The following is a 27,103-nucleotide window of genomic DNA, read 5'->3' as shown; positions in this document are numbered from 1 at the left end:
CACAGTTTAATTGCACACACCACTAAAATATTAAGGAGCGATTGTTTAACCTCAAGTGAAATGTGGCCTTCAGGAACAATACTTTGAATATTTGGGTAATTAACCATTTTTTGTATTAAATATGCTGCAGGAGATTCCCACATGTGAAGCATTACAGTAATAAGAGACAAAAACACACTATACTTTGGTACTCATTTTGTTTGGTTTATTTTTCCTTTTGCTAAGGCAATTATGCATCAGAAATAAACAAAAATGATAAAATCCATTCACGCAACATTTTCAATATTGATTTAAGCTTTTTTTAAAGCTTGGGTCTCCCAAAATATATATATATTAGTCATTCTATTCATTTTGACCATTGTCACATTATTTTGGTTCACTTGATGGATGGAAGTCTTTTGTAGAGGTCAGCCATGTTTTATAGTCTAATTAGCGACAAGACGGGCATGCTCAAACAGATGCGTTTTTTTTTTCACACAGAGAACCATTTGTAAGCCAAGAAAGGATGATTAAATCACTGATACCTATCAGATGGCTTATTTGAGAAAGGAAAGGTAATGGGAATGGAAACGATGGCAAATATGTTTTAGCTGCATTAACACTGCTGTGGTTTTTGATCATTAATGGTCTGCATAAAATAAATCATTAACCATTATATTACATTTTTGTAGAATATGTAATTAAATGTAATGAAAAAGGGATTATTCATTATTTAAAGCTGCAGTCCGTAACTTTTGACGCTCTAGCGGTTAATAAACAGAACTGCTTGCGTCTTGCGGAAGAACATTGTAGCCGGAGCTACTTCTCTCTGTTTATGTCTATGAAGAATCACAAAGGTACCGGGTTACTCCGCTGCGGTACCCCGAAGCAATCTAAAATAGTCAGAATATAAACACTTATTATAGATGTACCGTAGTGATTCAGGACAGGCTAAAAACACGGTTTGGAAAATGGATTCATGGTGTACTCGCTTATTATATACAATTTGTAAATCTTGAACACAAAAAAAGTTACGGACCGTAGCTCTGATTGGTTGTTTCTTACCGGGAGCGGATGAATTTCTGCAAATGGCAATAGGACCACTGGGAGGAGCCAGAGGAGCTTGATTTTTTCACAGATTATCTGTCTCATATTCTACTGCCAGGACATAATGACAGGTTTCACAAATACATTTTTACAAAAGTTACCTACTTCAGCTTTAAATGATATGATATTATGATTTGTGGACTGGTATGTAAGGGAAACAGGTAAATTTAGCTCAAAAGGAATCATTTAAGATTTTAAAGAGAATTTGAACAGAATCACTGTTTCACGGCTGATCACTGAGACGCCCTGCGATTCACTGAACGAGCCGTTTAACATCAAATCTGTGCTGGATATTAATATCCAAAGTATAGTGAAAACAATATCAATTAGCACAGTCACAAGATAGGCAGTTTAAGACATTAACTTGTAAGCACAAAACACAAGATACTTCTCTTTTCAATATGAATAAGGCTTTATTAGATAAATCTAAGACATATAAACTAATCTAGCACATAAACGCACGCACTCACACATTCACACAAGTTGCAGGAAGATCGAAAGTTAGGGAAAGATGAGTTTAAGAGAATGGTAATGTGGAATCCCAAGTTTACAGCAATACGTGAAATTGCATAGACATGAACAGCCATCAATCACTTAATTAACCCTCGCATTGAGTTCCTCAGTGAGGTTAAAATTATATTAGATACACCAGTACAAGTGTCTGGAGGTAGTACTTGCGTCTCATGTGTAAAGTTGGCATTTTGTTGTCGTTGAAAGGGGGTTTCCCGATGTCGCTGATTGGCTGGAAGTTCAGTAGTCGTTGAAGTGACATCCTGGGAAGCCCGTGGTTGGGATATGGCTGAAGACGCGGAGTTGTGTGGCTGGTTGAAGTTGAACGGGCATTCAAGGTCACACACGGCGTTACAAAACTTAACGCAGAACACGAAGTGCGAGTATAAATAGGCAGTAGATGCAATGCATACTCAGGTTTCCACTGAGGAGCTGAGCCGGTGATCCGGTGATCCGGCCACTCAGCAGTGGTAGAGCAGCCGTGGTGACGGGATGTGATGTCTCTGTTTCCTCCTCCAGGGAATTAGGGTTACAATACTTAACCAAGATGTTTCCTTTCAGTCAGTCACTTTCGACGTCACGTCTGTGGCAATCCCGACCAAAGCACCATGGATGCTGCCCCTTCCAGTGTCCTGTGCATGCCACCTGCACCCCATTTTGGTGTATGTCTGGGCTCACAACAAAAAGGCCAGTCATTGTTGTCGTATCACTACCCACTCTACCCACACTACCCAGTGAGATTGGATAACACCGGGAAAATGTACCCGTTCCACTTGGAACAGGAACATTGCGGAAGACCCATCCTTCCCAAAAAGGTTTCGGAAGCACTTACATATAAATAACAGCCGTTTAAGTGCATATGGAAGATTAGAGGTGATTGTAACCCTCTTGGAAAAAGCAGAAGTCTGCCGGGGAAACATGGGCTCAGAGGCTATACTGTGGACTTTACACATATGGGATCCACTTAGGTCTCTACATTTGGAACCCAGCCCTCTACCGGTTCTCACGGATTCATCAAGTGAGGGCCTGGCACCAGGCGTCTGCCACGTCTGGAGGAGCTTGACAGGTTCTATGTGCGAACTCTATGGAGCTGTTTTAGCAAGCTTTCACCCCATTTGAGGTGAAAACACGGAAGGATACCGGTTCAACACGAAGGCTATGGAACCTACTGAACATGTCACCCAGCCAGCAGCTCTACAATGTGCTTGATAAGCCAGGGTGATGGCATCTACTATCCAGTGGGCATAAGTGTACCACCTGGGGTAGGTTAGCTAGAACCTCCACATCCCATCCAGGGACCAGACCTGAATTTTCCAGAGGTCTTGACATGGTGCATCAGTAGATCCCTCCTCAGAGGAATCTGCCAGCTGTCATGAGGTCCAGGTGGGCCAGTAGGGCACCACAAAGAGGACCTGCTCCTTGTCCTCACTGACTTTGAACAGTGTTTGATTACCAAGACCCCAAGGCCAGCTGTGTACCAGTGCAACCGTGCCGAGTGTAGAACAACGAGGCACCATGAGCCAGTGCCCAGGAGGATGCAACACTTCTAGTAGAGTGAGTTCGCAACCTGAATGGGAAGGGCACACCATGTGCTTGATAAACCAGGGTGATGGCATCTACTATCCAGTGGGCTATCCCCTTCTGATGACATTCCCCCTTCTGCTGGAGCTGTTCCGAGGTCCTGACGCTTTGTGTCCGGTCCACATACAATCTTAAAGTGTGGAGAGGACAAAGCAATGCAAGGGTTGGGTCTGCCTCCTCCTGAAGGCATTAGTAGGAGCCTTGGGCACATAGCCAGGACGGGGCCTCAAGATTACCTGGGAGTCAGCCAGCCCAAACTCTAGGCACGATTCATCAAACGTAAATGCGTGCAGGTCCTACCCTCTTGATAGAGGCCAATACAATCAGGAGGAAAGTCTCTATTGAAAGAAACTTCAGCTCAACTGATTGCAAAGGCTCAAATGGGACCCGCTGTAGTGCTTCAAGCACCAGAGACAAGTTCCAAGAAGGTATAGAGGGAGGTTGAGGAGAGTTCAGCTTTCTTGCCCCCCTAAGGAACCTGTTGATCAGCTCTTGCTTCCCCACCATCTTGGTTAGCAGAAAAAACATCCAGGGACCAGTCCTGAATTTCCAGAGGTCTGGACGTGGGTGCATCAGTAGATCCTTCCTCAGAGGAATTTGCCAGGTAGGGACTGCCACGAGGAGCATCAGTTCGGGGAACCAGGTCCGAGTGGGCCAGTAGGGCGGCACAAGCATGACCTGCTCCTCGTCCTCCCTGACTTTGAACAGTGTTTGTGCAAGTAAGCTCACTAGGGGAAACACATATTTGTGAAGGCTCCAAGGCTTGGTGACTTGGACCCATTGAGTGCCATGCTGCCATGCCCACCTCAGGACTCAGCCATGAAGCAGCCTCAGCGGCGTGACTGCCTCAGCAGCTCCCATATGACCCAGGAGCCTCTGAAATTGTTTCAGTGGGACTGCCATCCTGCCTTTGAATTAATTCAAGCAACTCAACACCGACTGAGTACGTTCCTCTGTGATGCATCCTGTCTGTTCAAACAAATTCAGCTGCATACCAAGAAAAGAGATCCTCTGTGTCAGGGAGTGTTTGCTCTTTTCCCAGTTGACCTGAAAGCCCAACAGGCTGAGCTGCCTGCGCACCAAATCCCTGTGCTCGCACAACTGATCCCAAGACTGTGCAAGTATAAGCCAATAATCAAGACAGTTGAGGATGCAGACACCTTGCTCTCTTAGGGGATCAAGAGCCCCCTCCATAACTTTTGTGAAGACATGGGGGACAGGGATAACCCAAAAGGCAGCACCTTGTACTGATATGCCCGTTCCTTGAACGTGAACCGCAGAAAATGTATGTGGCGTGGAAGGATTGAGACATGACAGTATTCGTCCTTCAGGTCGATCGCTGCAAAAAAATCTTGGGGACAGATGCACCCGAAGATGCCTTTCTACGTTAACATCTTGAACGGTAGCCTGTGAAGGGCCTGGTTCAAGACACAAAGGTTTAACATCAGTTGTAACCATAGACTGTATAAAAACATGGACGTAGTGTCCGTGACATCACCCGTAGACTCCTGTAGAGCGTTTTTTTAAAGCTCAAAGTGTGCAGAGCGGGCCATCGCCATCTTGTCAATGGCACCGCGCGACTCTCCCGGACAATCGAAACTGGGCAAAAAGGCGGGAGCTGGTTGCTGAAGCCACGCCCAACTAGTGCGACGGCAGTGTCAGCAGTGGCAATCCAGCTGTCACTCAAGTGGCCACGCCCTTAATTATGCAGAACTTTAAGGCTTAAAATAATTTAGACGGATGAGTTGTAAAAAAAACCTCACCCCCTTCACAGTTGTCATGAAGGGCAAAATTAGCTATAAAGACCAAAAAAAATTTTTTAACCAGGCTGTAAACATGTTTTTTTCTGCTGTAAAGTTGGGCATTTTAACATGGGGAGTCTATGGGACTGACTCCCTTTTGCAGCCAGCCTCAAGCGGCCAGTCGATGAATTGCAGTTTTAGTCACTTCCTTGTTATCTTCATGAGACAGAGCAGGAGGTTGGCGCTCGGTGGTAACGCACCGCCTTTCTTGGGTACAATGAAGTAGGGGCTGTAAAACCCCGTCTTCATATCACCTGGAGGGACCGGCTCTATCACATCCTTTTGCCAGTTGGACTGCAATCTTCATACGCAAGACAGGAGCATCGGCCGCCTTCAATGATGTGAAGTAGATGCCCTTGAACTGGGGAGATGCTGGGCAAACTGAATCTGATGGTTCGAAGGAGACAGCAAAATGGGCTGGGCAGTGCTAGCCAGGCTTCCAGATTTGGTACAAGTGGGACCAGCAGAACCACCGACGTACCTGCAGTGGGGCAGCGAGGTGGAATGCAAGGACCTGGTTCGGGCAGCTTGTTGACCAACTGAAGCGGGGTCTGAATGTGCGGCGCAACATTTACCTTGTACCAAGTTTGGGCAGAGGATGCATGAGTAGGGCCTTTGATAATAGTCTCAAACCACTCGCTGCCTGCTGGTGACAGAGCAGGATGAGTGTGATCCAGCTTTGGAACGTCCACAACTCTCCGTGTTCTCTTGACACCCAGAATTAGCTCTTTTGTTGAGTGTTTGGGTACCACCAACCGAGAGGTCAGTGGTTGGATGAAACAAAACAAACGATTCTCCACCCAGTAGGGCTGGATGATTATGGCCTAAAGTCAAAACCTTGATTAATGTAACATTTTACCTTGATTACAATTAATGAACGATTATTTTGTTTCTGTTTTGTTTTTTTGCCCTCATAGTTCACTTACAAGGTTTGTACTGTAAACAGGGCCATAGTTGGGGTTTGCGGGGCCCCGGTTCAGGTTGTACCAGTGGGCCCTGTTTGAAAGTGCTTAATTTATATGTTTGTTCTGTTTATTTGTTCATCAACATGCCTGCCACGTCCCAGAATGCAATGCGCACCCAAGCCCTATTAGGCACGGTCACTTTAAGAGACAATGAATGCATCCAATATAATACACATACGATTTTTTTCTCAACTGTTTACTTTAACTTAAGACATAACTGACCGTTTTTTTCGAACATACTATCCAAAGATGGGTATTTTAACATATTTTTTATGTATTTGTCGGTAGAAGAGCAAAAACGGACAAATTCGGTTTTTCAAGTGTTTTGAGACGCCTCTTTCTGCATGAGCCCTGAACACCAGAACACCGCGGTGCTGAAATGGGCTCTTACACATCCTTTTCTGTTTGTTTAAACTGTGATTTGTCTTTGTTTGTTGAGGTGCAGGAGGAACTTAAAGGAGAACTTTGCAAATGAGAGGTCGGTTCAGTGTTAATGTCTGTGAGACGTGGCTCTCTGTCTGGCATGTGCACTGAGCACAGCGCGCGAGTAACCAGCTCAGTTCAGCTTTTCCACGTCTTGTGTTTGAATGCTTTAAAGTTTTTTGAATGGTTACATTTGCAAGTGGCAAGGCTTAATAACACGTGAAAATGATACGCTTTCGTGTTGACACGCAGCAGCGTTCTGTCAACTGTCCTGGGGTGCGTTTCCCAAAACCATAGATACGCACCCCTGAGCGTCTTTTTAGACTGGCCTCAGCCAGACGGTTGAGCTCGACTATTAAAGGTAGGATATTTTTTCCTATTGAAAGAACGATCATAGCTCACTATCATCAGTTATTTTATCTATGTTCCTAACATTTCTTACATATTATTGCTCGGTGTAAGAGATAAATAAAGATTAAAGGTAAACAGTACCAGTACAAGTGATTACGTGTGTGAGTTAGTCATACCGTCTCTATATTATTGTGAAGCTGGGTGTTGTAAATAGCCTAGTTCCTTCAAACGTAGAAAAATATGCTATAATAAGTTTTGAGATTCTAAGATACTTTAGTGATAAATCACAGGACAGCGCTGACATCTGCGTTCCTCTGTGCACAGGATCTTCACAGCTATGAGTATTTGTGCCACAGTGCATCTGCGTGAACATGGTAGCTCGATATAATAATACACATCCGATCGTCTAATTGCTTGAATGTCCAAACCATAAAAAAAAATACAACTGACAAAGTTTAGTGAAGACTCAAGGCTCACCGCTCGCGCGCCATCATTATGTGTTGAACCGGCGTTCACCTCCGTGTTTTGCTTTTATGCCACTGACTGGCAGAATCATGTGGCTACACACGCTTTTAAGGGGGAAGTATTAACAGGAAATAACCGAAATAACCGACATGGGAAAATTACGTCGGTTAGAGGTTCTAAATTTCGGTTTCGATTACTTTTCGATTAATCGTCCAGCCCTACCACCCAGCCCTCCTCCGGGGAAGGGAGTTGTGTGTTCACCATCTCCCAAAGAGCAACTCCATCTCTGGGTCACCTGTCTCAGGGCCTCTTGCTCTACCGTTTGCTACCGGGTTTGGATGGGGCTGAGAACCAGTGCAGGCCACCCTGAGAAATCGACCTCGAGGGCACAGAATGCAGTGGAAGTTTCCACTTGAGCCCTACCCTCTAGGCAGCCCGGAGAAGCATAGCCGTCATCTCTGGATCCAATTCAGGCTTTGCTACCACCCCGAAGGGTGGCAGCACAGCCAAATCTTCCTCTCCAAAGAGCTCCTTCTCACCCTTCGATGCAGTGATCGACATCCAATCGTTGGGAGGAGCCCCAAAGGCACGGCTGGTACACTCCTTGTAGAGGGCCCAGCACATTCCTGAGGGAGCTCGACTGGCTGCAAAGTGCTAAAGGAGGCCCTGCACCAGAGCCAATCACAGACATGTTTGTTGATTTTTAAAACGCAATGGGCAATCAGAGGTGTTTAGGTTGAAGTCCACGCACTCACCGCACCAATAACAATTTTTTTTTCCAGTGCTGAGTTCTATCATGCTTGCAACGTCTTTCTAACAAAGACATAAAAAAATTTTTTTTAAGGAACTTTGTGAAATCGTGATGAATGTTTGACTGTTTTAATACATTTAAAGGAAGCACTCTTTGCATGCTGTATCCAATAATATATTCAGAAGTTAAATTAACTTCTGTGTCACGTATGACACAGAAAAGCTCATTACTACAATATATAGAAAGAGATAATAATTTCAGAAGCACATTTGTGATTCTGCAATCGAGCCTGATCCAAACGCAGAATTTAGGTAATGAAAGGGTTATTATTTGTATTGGCTGCCACACCAAGTTATGCATGCCTGCTTTTCTGTTTAATTTAACATTTTTTTTGTGAACATATATAGCTTAATAACAAATAATTATAACATTTTACAATATGGTTCGATTAGTTAATGTTAATGTATTAAAGTGTATGAATGTGTTAGTTAATTATTGTAAAGTGCAAATTTACCAACACCCCCCCCCCCCAAAAGACATGTATTTAAAAAGACGTTCACCCATGAATACTCTTTTAGGAATACTCTTTTAGTTTAGCACACAGGGGAGATGGCTGCCGCAACACTAAAGGGGGTAGTGCAGCCTGTAGTTTGCACCCATTCAACAAAAGTCGACCAACCCACTATAGCCGTAGTACCACCCACACAGAGAAGCTCCTTTGACCACGCTGACTCGTCCGTAAAACAAAGGCTTGGTAGGAGCAGAATGATAACACACTCGGCCCCGAAACTAAATAGGTATGCAGTGCATCTGCTGCCTATTTATACTTGTGCTGCAATCTAACGATGCAATCATTGCATGCCAATGTGCTCTGGCTCGTTTAGTTTACATTCGAAGTAGACTGGTCTATTTAGCAAGATTCCCAATTCATTTGTCACTAATGTAATGTCGAAAGTGACTGACTGAAAGGAATCTAAGGACACTTTCAAAACAATACAAAGGTACAATAACAAAAAAAAAATTTGGTATATAAAATACCATCCTATTGTAGTTTTGCATCGGAACTAAAAATAAAGGGGACAAATATAAAGAATATCAACATGAACTACCTAAATTTTAAATCAGACCAAAAAAATATGCAGATTTAACCAGCTCAAACACAAGGGTGAATGTTAAAATGATTACATTAGGCAGCATGGTGCTTGAAGATGTTACATGCTGGTCCCGTAATTTAGTTCCTTTGGGTTTAACACAGCAGGAGAGCAGACAAACAAATGTTGAGGACACAAAGCGAAAAAAAGAGTACAAAAAGAGAAATCGACAAGCTCCAATTTCTTGGCAGTGTTCGGACCTTTGAAATGTGGTATGATGAGTCTGTTGGTATTTTCTTCTTTTGAAATGTGGTATTATTTTATTTTATACCACTGTGATGTTAAAATATTTTTTTATTTTTCTTCAGTAGATCATGAACCATAAAGGGCGTACAAAAATCTTTAACAAACAAAACAGCTGAAACAACTGCACGTAAGGCAATTAATTCTTCAACAAATACCAGTATGTCAGCCTGTGGTCATATTCATGGTCATATTCATGTCATGGTCATATTCATGTCATCTATCTTCAGGCAAGATTTTAGACACATATTATCGCTGAGGAGGGTATGTCTATATCATCAGCAGCTTCCCCAGCACCAGGTCCACCCACATCTCTATCTCTGCCTTGTATGCTGCCAAGAGTAGGATATTCCTTTCCAGCCTCCCCTTAAACGTTTCGTTTGTTTAACCTGAGTAACATCTCTTTCCTGCCATTGCAGGTGCTTTGCAGTTGATATTTGGAGCAAACTGATAAAACCAATCAGTGAGAAGTGAGGGGGAAATGCTTATAAACAGTCTTTGTGCAGATGCTGCATGCCAGGTAAGTAGTGTACTTTAAAACATAGAAACCATAACCGCACAACTTAAAACACATTCAATTACAAGTGCTCAGAAAGCTTAGTGAAAAATTGCCTTTACTTAAAATAGCTAACAATGTATCAAATAAAAAAAAAAAAGAAAAAAAAAAATAGTTAAGGGCCATTCACAGTAAAGATGATAACTAGAATGATAATTAGAATTATAAATTTTTAAAAATTGTTCTAATTCTGTGAGAATAGCCTAGTCCACGTCACAGCTATTAGGAGGAACGATATTGGTGGAACTTTAATTTTTGGGTTACCTTTGCAGTGAAAAGAGGCTGAAGACTTTAAATGTAAGATTATTATTATTATTATATATCAATATCAATATTAATTTATTATTATTATTATCATTCATCTTGTTTTTTGGACTGTTGAAAAATATTACAGTTGCATTCATTCTTTCGGTCTGAATTTCAGCACGACCCACTGACGTTTCAACGCTCTGCTTCGAAACCACAGCACTCTTAATAGTGTAATAATGAAATATTCAGTTCAGTATGCAAGACACAATGTAATTATCCTTTAGTTTTTAATGAATCTCAATTAGCAATAGTCCCACTCTTCTCATTATAGAGAACTTTCCTCTGCTCCTAACTGTGAGCATGCCTTGCTGTTTTCACCTGTTTTCTTGTAATCAGTTTACCACTCACCCATCTCTTCATCTGTTTAATTCTTCATTTTAAGAAGTTAATTGTTCTGCTGTGATTCAAGGACAAAGCAAGAAAATAAGTAATTAATTTAAAACTTAGAAATCCACTTATTATTCTATGTATACTGTATGTTGCTTATGTCGGAATATGCAACTAATTTTAAATTGGCCATCAATGGAGAAATAATTTTTTTAGACTCCATTATACCCCCATAATGTTAATACTAGGTAGTTATGGCATTACTAACATGTTAACCAGCCAAACCTTGATTAAATGCTCCATTTGTTTTTCACATATTCACAATATGATTTTTATTTTTTATTTTTGGCTATGCAACAAAAAGCAGTGAAGATTATATTATGATTGAAGAGTCTATAAATGCAGTTAGACTAAAGAAATTCAGAGGTTTGACAGTGATACAATGACACCATCTGCTTGTAGGAGTGCACTTGCACTCTGTTATTCTCTGCCATTGTGGTAATACGACAAACTTGGCAAGTCAACTGAGGGATTTGTTTTGGAAACTAAAGATAATTGCAGGGCTGAAGACAACAGCATCCAACTGACAGATGCTTGTCAATGTAACTGCGCTTTCTCGAGGTCACTGCCAACATTGCTTGATGTGTTTCAGCCCACAGTTTATGAGCTGTCTTACTTGTGTGTGATAATGTTCTTGTATTGGCAGATGTTGGTGAAAAAGCATAAAAATGTATCAGAATTAATGGTGTGAAGAATCCACAAAATGTTCTCTCTCTCTCTCTCTCTCTCTCTCTGTTTTCTTTCCCCACCAGTGTTGAACTCATTTCCATGGATCTGAACAGAGCCGATCTTGACAGAACAACACTGCAGGGCACAGATGACCACTGCGTATCCATCTTGTGTAAGTCACTGTAAAGTCACACTTGGTTTGTGACAGATGGGAAAGGACGGCATGACAAAGCTTTTATATACTGCAGTAAAATAAAATAAAAAACAGGTTGATCACATCAGAAATAAACAAAATTAAAATAAATGGAGCTTACCGGTTGGTATGTATTTTCACAGAATATAGAGCTGATCTAGTCCTGTAATTCTAAGCCAATTTTTCCCAGTTCAAGAGATAAATTTATAAGAATTTGTCTTTTTGAGTGACACTAAGTTGAGACTCAAGTTTTTATTGTCTTTTTCAGCTAAATGAAATCTGAACTGTGTCATATGAGATGGACCTCACCCTGGATTGGCTTATTCAGGTCCAAGCAGATACATTTTTAAGTTGCATCACATCCAGTTTGAATTCTTCAGAGACCCATAAATTCAATATTGCATTATGGTGGTAAGATCAATATAAGGCATTTCATATATTGTGGAATAACATAGGCTATGTTGATCTTAACATTGTTTTCAGGTTTAAAACCCTTTTTTTGCGTAATGCTATGCTGTAAGGTATAATGCATTTCTTTGGTAATATATCCTCTTTTCACTTTCACAGGACAAAAAATTGACATAATTGGAATAAATGGCTGTGGAAGATGGAGTATATTTTGTAAAAGTATGTATCTACTCAATGTCACCTCACTGACAGCTATGTGGGAAAGTTGAATGTGGTACATGAAATCTTGATAGATCTACAACCACTTGCAACTAAATACTTATATCTTTATGCAAAAAACAGTTGTGCTTATACTTTTGCTGTTATAATAGCAGCTTATTTCTTTGCTTTCTGCCACTGTGACATCTGTGAGCATATGACTTAGTTTGCTCTGCATATGTCATTACTAGCAGTGTTGAAATACAGCACAAATTACTCATCAGAACCTGTGCTTTCAAAGCCTGAGGCTTCAAAATTATTTACCACTAATACAATACATACAGTAAGTGAATTTCACACATATGCACATCATAATGCTTTGAGATTCTTAGCTGAATGTGTTTTTGAGCTTTTTCTCCTTGCAGTGAAAATTTCAAAACATCCAATCATGTTTTTTAAAATGCCCTTGAGGTTATCAATACAGCTCAAACGAATTTTAAAATGAGATTTCCTTATGACTGTACAAATGAAACAGCATATTTCTGGAGGATTTTGAAAGCTTCTAGGATTCAGCACATATACCTAAAACCAATCACTAGATTATACAGAATGGTCTATAGATTTGTCAAATAAGAGTTTGCACATAATCTCCACTGAAACAGTAAACCTATAATTCTGGCAAATTTTTTAGTCATAAATATTTTTCATAAATCTTTTTATATCTGAAATCAATTTGAAACCGGTTTAATGTCAATTTCACTCAGCAGTCAGCATCTCTCTGTGCCAGTATAGGGAATAAAGGAAATGCTTTTATTTAGTTGTTTTGCTTACTAAGAAGACCAGGTACTGAGACTCAATAGTGGGACTGAACTCACCCAGAATAAATGCTCTCATGTATTGTAATGCTTAGAAGTAAAAATGAATAAAAAAGTGAATTCTCTCATGTATTTTAATGCTTAGAAGTAACAAATCATGACCAGCAACAAGGTTTTATACTTCACGGTACATAATAAAGCTTTTAAACACACCGATGCATGATGTCTTATGTAGTGTTTATTTAATTTCTAGATATGTGGGCATTGTGCTTGGATCTTAAGACTTGAGTAACTGTTCCCATCTCAAAAATGAAGTTTTTTTTGGCTTCTGACCCTCTTTTTGATAGTTACAAGTGGAGTGTACTTCAGAAAAGTGACGTTATCATGCAAAGATATGGAAGAATAATACTATAGTAGACAATAATATGTTATAGCAATTATTTGTTACAGTAAAATGGGGAAAGAGGCAAAGAACTACTGGACAAAAAAATAACAATACTATATTTATTCCGTGAAAATACTGAATACTTGAAATATTAAACTCAGGAATCTGATCTGATGTTGGATACCTTAATCATTGCTTCATTTCATATAATGTATCTTCTATTACTTCTATAACAAATTTTACAGGAACTCCAGGTCAAGAGAATGTGTATGAAGTGTAAGTCTGTGAGAAAGCCTGACTAGCTTTTTTACACAAATGCTTGCAAACACTGTGAGCTCGAGTGTACCATCATTAAAGTGTGCAGCAGACCCTGTTGTGACTTTCTCTGACGTTAATAAATGGTGTGCAGTGCAGTGCCTAGCACAAGCATGTCCCTTCATTAGGCATCTAGGCCCTCCGCCGACATAAGGGCCAGATGTCACAGGGGTTCTTTCCTGCACAAATCTGTCCCCAGCAGCAGAGATGAGGACACAATACAATGCCCCTGTGTTACGCCACATCTGAGGGCCGTCTCTGTGACAGTGAATAAGCGTGTCTGATGTCTGGCATCTGGCAAGTTGGAGCTAACACATGGAAAAGGCTGCAGTGGAGCTTTGAGAGGTGCTCTGTCAACTACAATGTTCAGGGATTTTCATCATGTCTGTATTATTACAGCAAGGAGGGAAATGTGTGTCTGAATGTCTAGTTATATTGTGTTTTCACTGTTAAAATGGCTCAGCACTATATGCACTATGGCCACCATTCATGAGTTTTCCAATGTGTAATATCAGCCCTATCACTAAGAATAAAATATTTCACTTCTCTTATAAGTAAATAACGTCTCTTAAAAAAAACACACACACACACACACAAAATTCCAAGGCAGCATGTTACAATGCAAAGCTCCTTGTCTAACCTAGATCAGTTATGAAACTAACCACAAAAAGGGAGTTTTAAGAAATGACTATGCCTTTGATACCAAAACAATTAGATAATTACCATATGACTGATGACATTTACATATAATGCAGGTTAGTGGATGATAATAATTTAAATGCTGTCTTTAAATATGTTCTCTAACAAAAACTACATTTTTAAATCTGAAAAGAATCAGATAAATAACATTTCAAGAAGAATAAAACTAGATGAAACTATAGACCTACTATTAGATTATCATTGTTTAGTGGTGCAAGAAACCTTTAACATGACCAATGGACAAAAAATGTGGTTTGGGGGAAAAAATAAAATTATATATATATATATATATATATAGGATACATTTAATGAGCTCTTAAAATATTAATCTAAAATTTAAACTTTTAGTGTGTGTGTGTGTGTGAAAGATTTCACTGAGATAAAGCAGCAGTGTACTAGATCAAGCAGCACACTTCCTCATGGATGGAGACAGGTAGCCTGAACAGTCAGTGTCATTTGATCAGCTGCAGTCTTATCTCAAAACAGTTTAAATCTGGAATTTCCGTGATGAAACAGTTCATCAGAATTCATCTTTTTGTCTGGCAGAAAGTCAGTCCTGATGTGAGGATGTAAGGATGAGTTGACAGCTCAAATAGGTTCATTCCTACGCACATTCTGACGGCATCGAATTCAAATTTGTCTTTCCAAGATTTATACTGTTTGCTACGAGCACAGATATCAGCGATTTATAACTGTTGAGTGTAAACTGGATTGTTACAGACTGCAGCATCCTATAAGCAGCATTTCACATCCCAGCACACCACAGGACCATTTCAAATCAACTAGTGAAGACAAAAAAATAAAAATATTGTGAAAACAAATATTTTGAAGGTTCCTTTTTTTTCTTTTTTTTTTTTTTTTTTTGATTAAAATGAAAAAAACAACTTTAAATGGTGACCGAACGACTCATTTTTACAATCCAGTCAGGACTTTTTTTTTTCATGTCTTCATAATATCTATATATAGTGATTAAAATGTTAAACTCTACGAAAAATCTTTGGAAATCATATGATGAAAGTTTCTTTCACTACAATTAACAATACAAATGGTAATTTATTAAGTCCTATTCTGTTTCCTCATTTTACATTTACATTTAGTCACTTTGGATAAAAGCGTCTGCTAAATGAGGACAATGGAAGCAATCAAAATCAACAAAACATCAATGATATACAAGTGCTAGAACAAGTCTCAGTTAGCTTAATTATTCTATTTTATTATTAAATATTTTATAAACATAAATATTTCAAACTAAAGATATTCAGTATTAGCAGTGGATCTTTAAAAATCTCTGGTTACACTAATAAAAGCTGATAAAACACATTTCACATCATCCATTATTACTGTATTAGTTATTTCACATGATAATACAACCCACAAATGGCAGACATGAAATATGATTTGTTTTTAGAACTGCCGCAATATGGCTTTCAAGCACCATGTCGATAGCAAATTGTTCCTATGGAGAGCACTTCTGAGCAGTTAGCATATGAAGGCAAACTCTCTCCTCTGGTTTGTGGTGACAGCAGCTAAAAATAGGTTGTTAAAATCTCACTGTTGTCAAGGACACTCCACTGATTTAAGTGAAATCAGAACTTACGAACTTTTGTAATTTTATACATTTCCAAGAATGTTTGGCTCACTTTCTTACCAGCGATGGACTTTTCTGTGCAGTGTGTGTCCCAACACACTGACTAAATATTAAGGCACAGTGTATCTTCCAAACCCCTAGTAAAGTGTCCTGGAATGGAATATTTTATAACACGTCTAGGAAAGCTGCATGTAAAAAATCTTAGCATTTTCCTGAGGAATATTGCACTGAAGCACATCTGAAGTGAGAAGAACCTTGTAATGAGATTTGGTGAGACCTTCACCAGCTGTTCGTCATTAATGATTCTTTCTCATATGCAAAAAAACCACATGAACCAAAAGTCAATACAGCTACACACAAAAGCATCACACAATAACATGATTTTATCCATCCTCTAATCCAGTACTTTACTGTCCGGCATCTGGGTTGTTTACTATTATTTCAGTTTGTGTTAATGAACTGTTACATTTTTTTTTCTTTTGTATAGGGTCTAATTCTCACTATTAAATAGTTTTTTTTATTCATAAATAAAGACAAATAAATATAATAATAATATAATCACATACAGAGGAAAATCTTTTACATTAGTGGTATTACCATAACAATTATCATAATATTTAAAAAATCTGTCACTTTTCTTGTTTTTTAATCAACCTAGGAGATTCAAGAAACATATTGATTTTAATTAAGAAATGTGACATAGGTTGTGAATTAGAAATTCTTTGGTTATGAATAAAAAATTCTGTTGCTTTTTAATGCTTGATGAGTGTCATTGACATCGGTGTTAGGCAATTAGCATATTATCCAGACTGTCTCAGCCATTTCACTTTGTGTGTGTTCGCCCATCCAGGTGTACTGTTGCAGTTAGAAAATCTGCTTTTTAGCCAGCAGTAATGTTTAAGCAAAAACTTCAATCAGCCCTTTTTCAATTCAAAGTCTTATAGTTTCATGCTAGTCAAGCTAGCTCAAGAGCAGGTAAACAGGTTTTCTGTTTCCACATTTTTTTTTCATTCTCAAAACAAAAGCACTAACTGACACTTTTTTTTCACAATTTGTTAATTTTAATTGTAAAAATCTAGTAATCTGTACTATTTTGTATACTATGCCTTTGTTACCCAGAAACATCTAGTTCCCTTTCAGTCGGTCACTCTCGACGCCACGTCGGTGACCGACGAATATGGGATATCGCTTCGATAGACCAATCTACTTCGAGTGTAAACTAAACGAGCCAATGCACATTGGCATGCAATTATTGCATCCAGCTGCCGCTGATCACTGCGTGAGTATAAGAGGGCAGCAGGTGCAATGCATACCAGCTTTTCACTTCGGAGCCGAGCGTTAGTAACTCCAAGCGGAGTTGGATTCGGTCGAACAGACAGCACGCCTCACAGAGGAACGTGCACGGTCGGTGCTAGCCTGCTTGAATACGTTCAAGAGCAGGACAGCGGTCCCACTGAAACTCTTTCAGGGGATCCTGGGGCATATGGCGGCCGCGGCGGCACTTACACCGCTCGGCCTATTACATATGAGACCGCTCCAGCACTGGCTTCATGGCCGAGTCCCGAGGTAGGTGTGGAAGCGCGGCACTCACCGGGTCCAAGTTACACCGGCCAAACCCTCACTCCGTGGTCAGATCATGCATTTCTCCGGGCAGGGGTGCCCCTAGAGCAGATCTCCAGGCATGCTGTGGTTTACACGGATGCCTCCACCACCGACTGGGGGGCCACGTACAACGGGCATGCAGTCTCAGGGGTTTGCACGGGCCCGCGGCTGCAGTGGCACATCAATTGCCTAGAGTTGCTAGCAGTACACCTTGCCTTGAACCGTCTCAAAGGTCTCTTGTGAGGCAAGCATGTGCTGGTCCGAACGGACAACACTGCGACCGTTGCGTACATCAACCGACAAGGTGGTCTGCGCTTCCGTCGCATGTCGCAGCTCTCTCGCCACCTCCTCCTTTGGAGTCAGAAGGTTCTGAGGTCACTTTGTGCCGTTCACATTCCAGGCCTGCTCAATCGTACAGCCGACGAGCTGTCTCGAGCAATGCTCCCGGGAGAATGGCGACTCCATCCCCTGACGGTCCAGCTGATTTGGAGATGGTTCGGAGCCGCTCAGGTAGACCTGTTTGCTTCTCCAGAGACCTCTCACTGCCAGTTGTTCTACTCCCTGACCAAGGGAACTCTCGGCACGGACGCACTGGCACACAGCTGGCCTCGGGACCTATGCAAGTAGGCGTTTCCCCCAGTGAGCCTTCTCGCACAGACACTGTGCAAAGTCCGGGAGGACAAGGAGCAAGTCTTGCTAGTAGCACCGTATTGGCCCATGTGGACCTGGTTCCCCGAACTAGTGCTCCTTGCGACAGCCCCTCCTTGGCCAATTCCTCTGACGAAGGATCTACTGACTCAGAGATGGGGCACCATTTGGCACCCGCGTCCAGACCTTTGGAAACTCCATGTCTGGTCCCTGGACGGGACGCTGAGGTTCTAGGTGACCTACCCTAAGAGGTAGTGAACACTATCACTTCGGCGAGAGCACCGTCTACGAGACACGCTTATGCCTTGAAGTGGAACCTGTTCGTTGAGTGGTGTTCTTCTCGCCGAGAAGACCCCCGAAGATGCCCGATTGCGGTCGTGCTATCCTTTCTGCAGCAAGGGTTGGAGCGAAGGCTGTCTCCCTCCACCCTCAAAGTCCAGGTTGCCGCTATTGCTGCGTATCATGACCCCGTGAATGGGAAGTCTCTGGGTAAGCATGACCTCATCGTCAGGTTCCTTAGAGGGGCCAGGAGGTTAAATCCTTTCCGGCCCCCCTGTATACCCTCTTGGGACCTGTCTCTAGTGCTTAAATCACTACAGCAGGGCCCATTCGAGCCTTTGCATTCAGTTGAGCTAAAGTTTCTTTCATTGAAAACTCTGCTCCTGCTTGCACTGGCCTCCATCAAGAGGGTAGGGGACCTGCATGCATTTTCGTTCGACGATTCGTGCCTACAGTTTGGGCCGGCTGACTCCCAGGTAATCCTGAGGCCCCGGCCTGGCTACGTGCCCAAGGTTCCCACTACACCCTTCAAAGACCAAGTGGTGAACCTGCAAGCGCTGCCCCTGGAGGAGGCAGACCCAGCCCTGGCTTTGCTTTGTCCCGTCCGAGCATTAAGGTGCTACGTAGACCGGACACAAAGCTTCAGGACCTCAGACCAGCTCTTTGTCTGTTACGGAGGCCGGCAGATGGGGAGTGCCGTCTCTAAGCAGAGGATGGCCCACTGGATTGTGGATGCCATAACCCTGGCTTATCAGGCTCAGGATGTGCCCTGCCCGTTCAGGTTGCGAGCTCACTCAACTAGAAGTGTTGCATCCTCCTGGGCGCTGGCTCGTGGCGCCTCGCTGACAGATATTTGTAGAGCTGCGGGTTGGGCGACCCCTAACACGTTCACTAGGTTCTGTAGCCTTCGTGTAGAGCCGGTATCCTCCTGTGTTCTCACCTCAAACGGGTAGTGGCACTGAGAGGCCCCGGTTAGTGTCGGCTTGCTTAAACCGCTCCAGAGTGTCCGTATTGTAGACCCTGTTGAGATCCTCCATCACCCTAAGCAGCTGGATGCAGCGGAATGTCCGGCGCCAGACCTTCATGATGAATCTGTGAGAACCATGGAAGGGTGGGTTCCATATTGAGACCTAAGCGGTACTCATATGTGTATTCCACGGTATAGCCTTAAAGCCTGTGTTTCCCCGGCAGACTTCTGCCTTCCCAAGAGGGTTTTAATCACCTCAAATTTCTCCTTATACTCCTAAACGGATGCTATATGTGTATTTGCCTCCGAGACCTCCTTCGGGAAGGATGGGGCTTCCGCAGCATCCCGGCTCCAAGCGGACCGGGTACGTTTTCCCAGTGTTATCCAATCTCACCCAGTGAGGTAGTGCTTTGACAACGGTGAGTGGAGCTACTTGTTCTGAGCCCCGGCCTACACCTAATAGGGGCGCAGGCGGCTCGCACAGGGCACTGGAAGGGGCAGCACCCATGGCGCTTTGATAGGGATCCCATATTCGTCGGTCACCGACGTGGCGTCGAGAGTGACCGACTGAAAGGGAACGTCTCGGTTACGTATGGTAACCCTCGTTCCCTGAAGGAGGGAACGGAGACGCCACGTCCCGTCGCCATGGTTGCTGTACCGCCGCTGAGCTGCCGGGTCCCCGGCTCGGCTCCTCAGCGAAAAACTGGTATGCATTGCACCTGCTGCCCTCTTATACTCACACAGTGATCAGCGGCAGCTGGATGCAATAATTGCATGCCAATGTGCATTGGCTCGTTTAGTTTACACTCGAAGTAGATTGGTCTATCGAAGCGATATCCCATATTCGTCGGTCACCGACGTGGCGTCTCCATTCCCTCCTTCAGGGAACGAGGGTTACCATACGTAACCGAGACGTTCAGATAAATAGATTTTTATGAATACAATTTTCTCAAGCCATTTTCTAGTTCCCAGAATGCTTTGCTTTAGACTCTAGGAGTAAATGCAGTTTTAAGTATTTTTGCTCAAGATTACTATAGGGTCTGTCAGTGTTCTATTATATTTAGTTTTAAAAATATTTATATGTCTGCATTTTTAGAGGTTACCACTTTGCTGGAGAGTAGAGCATGTGGTTAGGTTGAAGATGGGTCTCTGATTGTTAAGACTAATTGTTGCTATATTTAAAAAAAGCAGTAACTGAAGTTGTTTATGCAGTCATTGTTGTATTATAAAAACAAAACTTTTCTTTTAGTAGTGGTATTGTTTTTGTTGGCTTAATTGGCATGTGCACGTGTGTGTTTGCTAACTAAGCAAACACACACGCACATGCCAATATGCCAACAAAAACAATAGAAGCTTAATTTATTGAGTGACACTTATATGGTCCTTCAAGCTAATTGATTTGAATTTAAATTTGAAGTTTCAGTAAATGATACATTAGTTAGCTCAAATTAAATTAGTTGTTTGAAATACGCATTTAGTATATTTAATTTAATTTAAAGTGTTAGTTCACCCGAGAATGAAAATTTGTCTGTCTTCTACCCTCGAAGCATCCTAGATGTATGTGACTTTCTTCTTTCAGAATAATCCAATCAGAGTTATATAAAAAATTGTCCTTGCTCTTCCAAGCCTTTCAATGGGGTAGGCCGGTGTTTGTTGTCAACAGTTCAGAAGACATTAAATAATGTGCGTGCATTTTTAATAAAATGTCCCTCACGGCTCCGGGGCTGAATAAAGTCCCCCTGTAGCATATCCATGCGTTTTTTTTAAATAAATATCCAAATTTCAAACGTAATAAACATTTTTTTTTCAACATCTGCTGACTGTGGGACGCGGAAAACGTGCAGGTGGAAGATGGAAGACGTATGTGTCGCGCGCGCCTCTGGGAAATGTAGGAGCAAAGGAAACAAAGTTACATTATTTTAGCAAAGGAAAGGTCTCCTCTTGGCTTATTTCGAAATACAAAAAAAATGTCTTTACAAATCCTCGTTTTGTGCTTCTAATTCATGACCAGTGTTTTGTTTTGTTCTCTCTCCACACTCGTCAATAACTACACAGCGCTGACAAACTACGACATCCACCTGCACATCTTCCGGTTCCCAACAGTCAGCAGTAGCAAGAAAAACCTTTACGTTTGAAATCTGGATATTTATCTTTCAAAAACACATGGATTCGCTATGGGGGGTTTAGCCTCTGCGGAGCTGCTCCATTTCAACATCGTCACAGCTAAAAGTGTGTTCCACCATAACTGGGATTGATTCTAATGCCTACGGACTGCTATGTCAAAACATAGAGGGCAAATTAATTCTTGAGATATGTAGAAGGGTAAAAATAATGATTTTATGGGGTCTTCATAAGGAAGGCTGTGTGCTTTTCCCTCTGCAACATAGTATCACACACTTGGGTTCTCGTTTAAAAAACATGACATCATGATGTATACTCCCCATGTCACACTGTAGAGAGTTCATGATCCATCACAGTGATGTGTCCTCTGATACACCTGCCTTTGCTTATGGGTTGGCAGGTAGGATTGCTGGATTCCTGAACTGAATCAACTTTGCAAGCAATGTATACTGGACAATCACTGATCAACCAAAAATTAAGAGAAAAACCTCATCTTCAAGTTTTGTGCTTCTTAATATGCAGCGACACAGTTATACCTCAACAATTTACACAAGACTTAAAATGTGATGCTTTTTAATATAATCCTTTTTAATGACACCAGCAGTGCTGAATAGAAACACGTAAATGGGTCACGAAAAACAAAGCTGATTTGACACACGTCAGTAGTCATTACCAATGTTGACATGTCATTGAAGCTCACTTTGAGTTACTTGTGAATACATTCACTTAATTTGCTTAGAGACCGCAGTGCTTTAAAAATGACATGGAGCAAGTGTGCGCACAAACAGAAACTAACGAGCAACCATGCGAGTCAGGAAAAGCTCATCTACAAATGCAACGGGGAATGGGGAAAAATGCATTTTTGTAGGTAACTGTTAAGTAGAATTGCATTTGTGATTTGAGAACCAGAGGGTTTCAAAAAGATAAAGACAAAGGCCTCTCAGAGTATTGATAAATCACTTAAAGCACTTTTCTCTTTTAAAAAAGGGATTTGTTTGGAAACCATTTCAGGAAGCCGCTGGCAATGCTAGTCCCATGCCACAGTCCAGATAACAGCAGATTATTACTTCCTCCACCGAGCTGCTCTTGTTGATATGTGAAAATTCCCAGAGGGCAAGCACCATAAGCTGTTGAAGTTGATTATGAGCTTGCATTGACCTCACCTTATCAATGTGGTAAGCCCTGCAGCCATGTTTGCTTGGCTTTTGTCTCTTGTGAAAACACACCACCTTTTTTTGCAAGGAATAGAAGTGAAATCTCAGGGAGTTCCTGATAGAGACATTTAGACATTGTCTCTTCTCTCCATTTGCTCATGGACTTCAGATCTCAAGAACACATTCACTCTGATACTTTTAGCACCATATGAATGAGCAAAAAGTCAGGGAGTCTTTGTGTGATAAAAAACTATGTGGTTGGCCATTTGGTGAACTGCTTGTCCTTCACGAATCTCTCAACTTAAAAAGATAAAAATATAAGTCAAAGGATAAATATTTGTCACAAAACTGATGTAAAGATTGGTGAATTCACCTCTCTAAGCAAAACATTTCAGTGAATGCACTGCAGATAACAACTGAAACCTTGTCCTTGATTTTTTTAGAATGTGTTTAGGTGAGTTAGACCAGATTTGCCAGCCTAAAATGATAATATTAGGATGATGAGTTTATTCTTTGTTTATATATGTGTATGAAAAAGCACCAGCAACACCCTTTATTTCAGATGTTGAATGGACATGATTTATGATAACAACCATGCTCTAATATCTTGTTAGCTGAAAAAAAAAATTTGCAGTTATTTTTATTAGTCATTTAGTGAGAAACTGCGCTCTTGGTATGGAGAAATTTCTCCTTAAAAGCTACAATAAAAGAACGCCAGCAAGGAGGAACAATTAGCTCCTTTGGGGGCCTATTCTGTCAAAGAACTTGAGAGTTGCGTGGGACCCAGCCATGGGAATAATCAACTAATTTTGAACAGAGCGAATTGAACTCAATTGAGCTGTAATCTTTTCTGCTTGAACTGTCTTCTTGACATTACCAATATTATTCATCTAGCAATGACTAGAGGACAATTACCGACATTAGTGAAACTGGGCTATGTTATCAAAAAAAAAAAAAGAAAAAAAAGGTGAGCAGATATTGAACATATGTTACGCAAATGGAAAAATCTGAATCAGAGATTTTGAAAGAAAGCGGGACATGGATAACTGCAGAAAATACACCGATGTCAAGCTATTATTATCCATCCAAAAAGGTTTTTCTTAGCTCAAATTTTCATCAGCTCAGTAAAAAGTGTCACCCAGGAGGATGAGCTTTTCTTTAGATGACCAAGTTCCTTATTATAATTCTCCATACCAGCTCCACTGAAGTCCTTGTGCTGACACAGAACACGTCAGCAGTGATAAAGGCCACCTCCAAGAGAATGTGAGCATTAGTTTCAACAAGAGGAAATGTTTACTTCTGCATACTACACCACATCTGCTGCACAGGGACGTCTCCTGCTCAACAAAAACACTCGCTGATATTTGACTCAATCCTTCATGTGTGACTCCTGTGCAGAGGTGGGTAGAGTACCCAAAAACTGTACTCAAGTAAAAGTAAAAGTACTTCTAGAAATATTTACTCAAGTAAAAGTAAAAGTACTAGTCTTGAATAGTTACTTGAGTAAGAGTAAAAGAGTATCGGATAAAAAATCTACTCAAGTAGTTAGTTACTAGTTACTTTGGGTCATACTGAGCCTATTTTTATTTAGATATATAGATAAAATGTATGTAATGTATGTGTGCGTGTATAAATGTATATATTTCATCAGCCTTTACTCCAATTTATGTAATTTATTATAAAACCTTGTCTGTTTACTTAAGTAACAGATATAGGTGTCATGCCTTAACATTCTTTTAATACGACTGACTTTATATTAAATGTGAATTTAACATTGAAAGTTAATGTGATATAAATATTGCTACTAATCTTTCATTGTTCAGAAAGAGAGCAAATAACATTTACATTATTAAAGATCATTTTCACTGACAGTCTAGATTTCAATCACTCTCAGAAACTCCCATTAAAATCACTGAAACTGTTAACACTGTGAAATCAATATCTTAATTATAGATTCGTACACACATCTGCACTTTGTTGTTTCTGACGAGAGAATTCGCCAGAAAGAGCTATTCAGTCAGCGAGCGAGTGAAGGAAGCACCGGCATTTTAGCGATGACTCATCTGAACGCCTCTGATCGGCCAATGCTTTAATAAGCTCAAAAGAATCTTGTGTGATTGGTTATAATGCGCAGTGCTGTAAAAACACATCTATCTCTGGCTCAGCGCCAGCAAGCAATCACAGATCTGAATTTAGCAGCTGATGATATGGTGTGATTGTATTAAAATTAATAAAATCTTAATCGGCTATTTTTTGTCTTTTGGAAGCTGCATTCAACTTGACTCCCCTCTGTTATAAGCCACACAGGTACTACAAACTCACAGTGCTATCGTGTACTGTAATCGAATGTAGCCCAAGTTATTACCTGTTAAACAGTAGACAGCACACGCGGTGTTCATCTAATAAGGATCTCCATCGCTAGCAAATAATAGCCTTTGATTTGCTTTCAATTCAGTGCAGTTACAGCCACGTTTTCAACGCTCTTTCTGTTCTTAAACGTTACAACTCCGAGTGAACCATTTCAGAGACGCTCAGCGCGCGCGGCAGGGAACTGAACGACTCATTCAAACTGATTCATGAACCAATTCACTCGTTTGCCAATTGGTTTGATCAAGCCTTTGAACAGAATTGACTCAAAAGAATGAATCATCCGCGACTGGGCATCGCTCATTGTCCAGAGAAAAGTAGACGGCGCGTTTGGAATAAACTGAAGCATTTATAACATTTATTGCATTAAGATAAAGTAACGAGAGGAGCGTCTCCCACAGTAACGAAGTAAAAGTACAGATTTTCCCCCCAAAATTTACTCAAGTAAGAGTATAAAGTACCCATCTTTAAATATACTCCGAAAAGTATTAGTTACCCCAAAAAATTACTCAAGTAAATGTAACGAGGTAAATGTAACTCGTTACTACCCACCTCTGCTCCTGTGCTTCATTCACAGCACATTTAAGGACATCTCTAAGATCTTTAAGAAGTCTAATGGTACAAAAGTTTCCTCTCTACAAGATTTTATGTAAAAAAAGGTATATTTAATATATGTTAAACTATACACAAGACTGTCTGTGCAAGTTCCCATGGTAACAAAAAAAGTGGATAATGGAGGAATACAATTCAGATACAGCTTCTGATATTTTAAATTATAGACTAGAATAAAGCAATATGGTTCTTTCATGTCACAATTGTCATTTCCACATGGCAGTTATAAAGATGAGCTCATTTCAATCAACAGCTAGTTTAGTTACATAAAGCACTGAGGTTATCTCACTGTTAAAAAAGAAAAAATCTTAATTTTAACCATAAAAAATATAAAAATGCTACAGTAAAAACCTATTAATTGGTGAACAGTAAGTTTCCATACTATAAACGGTGAATAACTTTGATTACATGTAATTTTACAGTAAAATACTGTTAAAAGTTACAGTTTTTGGAAGTGATAAAGCTCTTCGTAAAATCTACAGTGAAGAAGAATTCCCTGGACTTAAGATTTAATATTTTTTGTTGAAATATTTAAATTGTTAGTAAATTGTTGTGAAATGAATGTTTATTGCATTATTTCAGTATCATGTGTTTCCATGCTGGTGTTCAGCATTTGTGTGAATGACACTATGTGTCCCTCTCTATATAAGTATTTTCCTCCTCAGATTGTGGAAAAACTGTTCGTTATGAGCTTTCATCATGTTACTCTCATCACCACCTGTTTTTCGTGGTTGTCACAGTAATATACTTCAATAGGTTGGAATATTAATATATCAGGTAATAAAATGTTTTTTTTTTTTCTTTTTTTTTTTTATTATGAATTAAAGTCTGTAAAACCCTAGATGCTGATACCATTTTTTTTTCTCTGTAATGTTCTGGCACACTAGTCTTTTTACAGTGTAAGAAAAGCACTAATAGGTGTATTAGCTCTAGCTTGCAGACTGACAGTTATACATTAAAGAGGTGAAAGTTCTACATTAAGTCCACAACGTAATTAGTGAGTCTGTCAATCCTAAAAACATAAAAATTGAACCTGTCAGTCTACTTTCTATTGCTGGTTTCACTATGCTAGTCATTTTTTTAACAAAGATAAAATATGGCAAGAGTGATTGATAGTAATTGTCAAGTTTATTTTTGTAGTGTTTTCTGTTTGCTTTTTGTGATTTACTTTTGTGTCTAGAAGGGGCACATTTCTCTCAGATGAGGGGACGAAATCCAAATGTCGTTACTTATCTTGTTAATTGGAGCACTGGCACTCTTGTGCAGTCTGTAATACTACTTTAATTGGTTGTTGTAAAGGTCATGAAGGTGATGTTCTCCATCTGTAATGTTAGCAATGCAGCTTCACTTCAACAGCAGTTTCTCAAGCCTGCATTCTTCACCCTCACAATGTCTTTTTCCAAAGCTTTTCTCAAAAATGCTCATTTATTTGTTTGGATCTATAAAATTAAACAGCAGACTTAAAGGGATAATTCACCCAAATATTAAAAATTTATGTTTATC

At 40.5% G+C, this 27,103-nt stretch overlaps 1 protein-coding gene across 6 annotated transcripts in view; it reads left to right on the top strand.

Moving 5' to 3' along the window:
• The window catches only part of LOC132110730 (KH domain-containing, RNA-binding, signal transduction-associated protein 2-like), a 74,674-nt gene extending 62,677 nt beyond the window's left edge, over positions 1–11,997 (top strand). For all 6 annotated transcript variants that reach the window (XM_059517573.1, XM_059517577.1, XM_059517576.1 and 3 more), the window contains exons 11-13: positions 9,748–9,848; positions 11,333–11,421; positions 11,711–11,997. The gene's annotated coding sequence lies outside the window, so the exon portion shown is untranslated. The remainder of the gene's footprint in view (positions 1–9,747; positions 9,849–11,332; positions 11,422–11,710) is intronic.
• The last annotated feature ends 15,106 nt before the right edge of the window (positions 11,998–27,103 follow it).

Source organism: Carassius carassius, chromosome 30, assembly GCF_963082965.1.
Source record: "Carassius carassius chromosome 30, fCarCar2.1, whole genome shotgun sequence".
Classification (NCBI taxonomy): Eukaryota; Metazoa; Chordata; class Actinopteri; order Cypriniformes; family Cyprinidae; genus Carassius; species Carassius carassius.
Note: the sequence above shows the minus strand (reverse complement) of the source record. Positions and strands in the feature narration are given on the sequence as shown.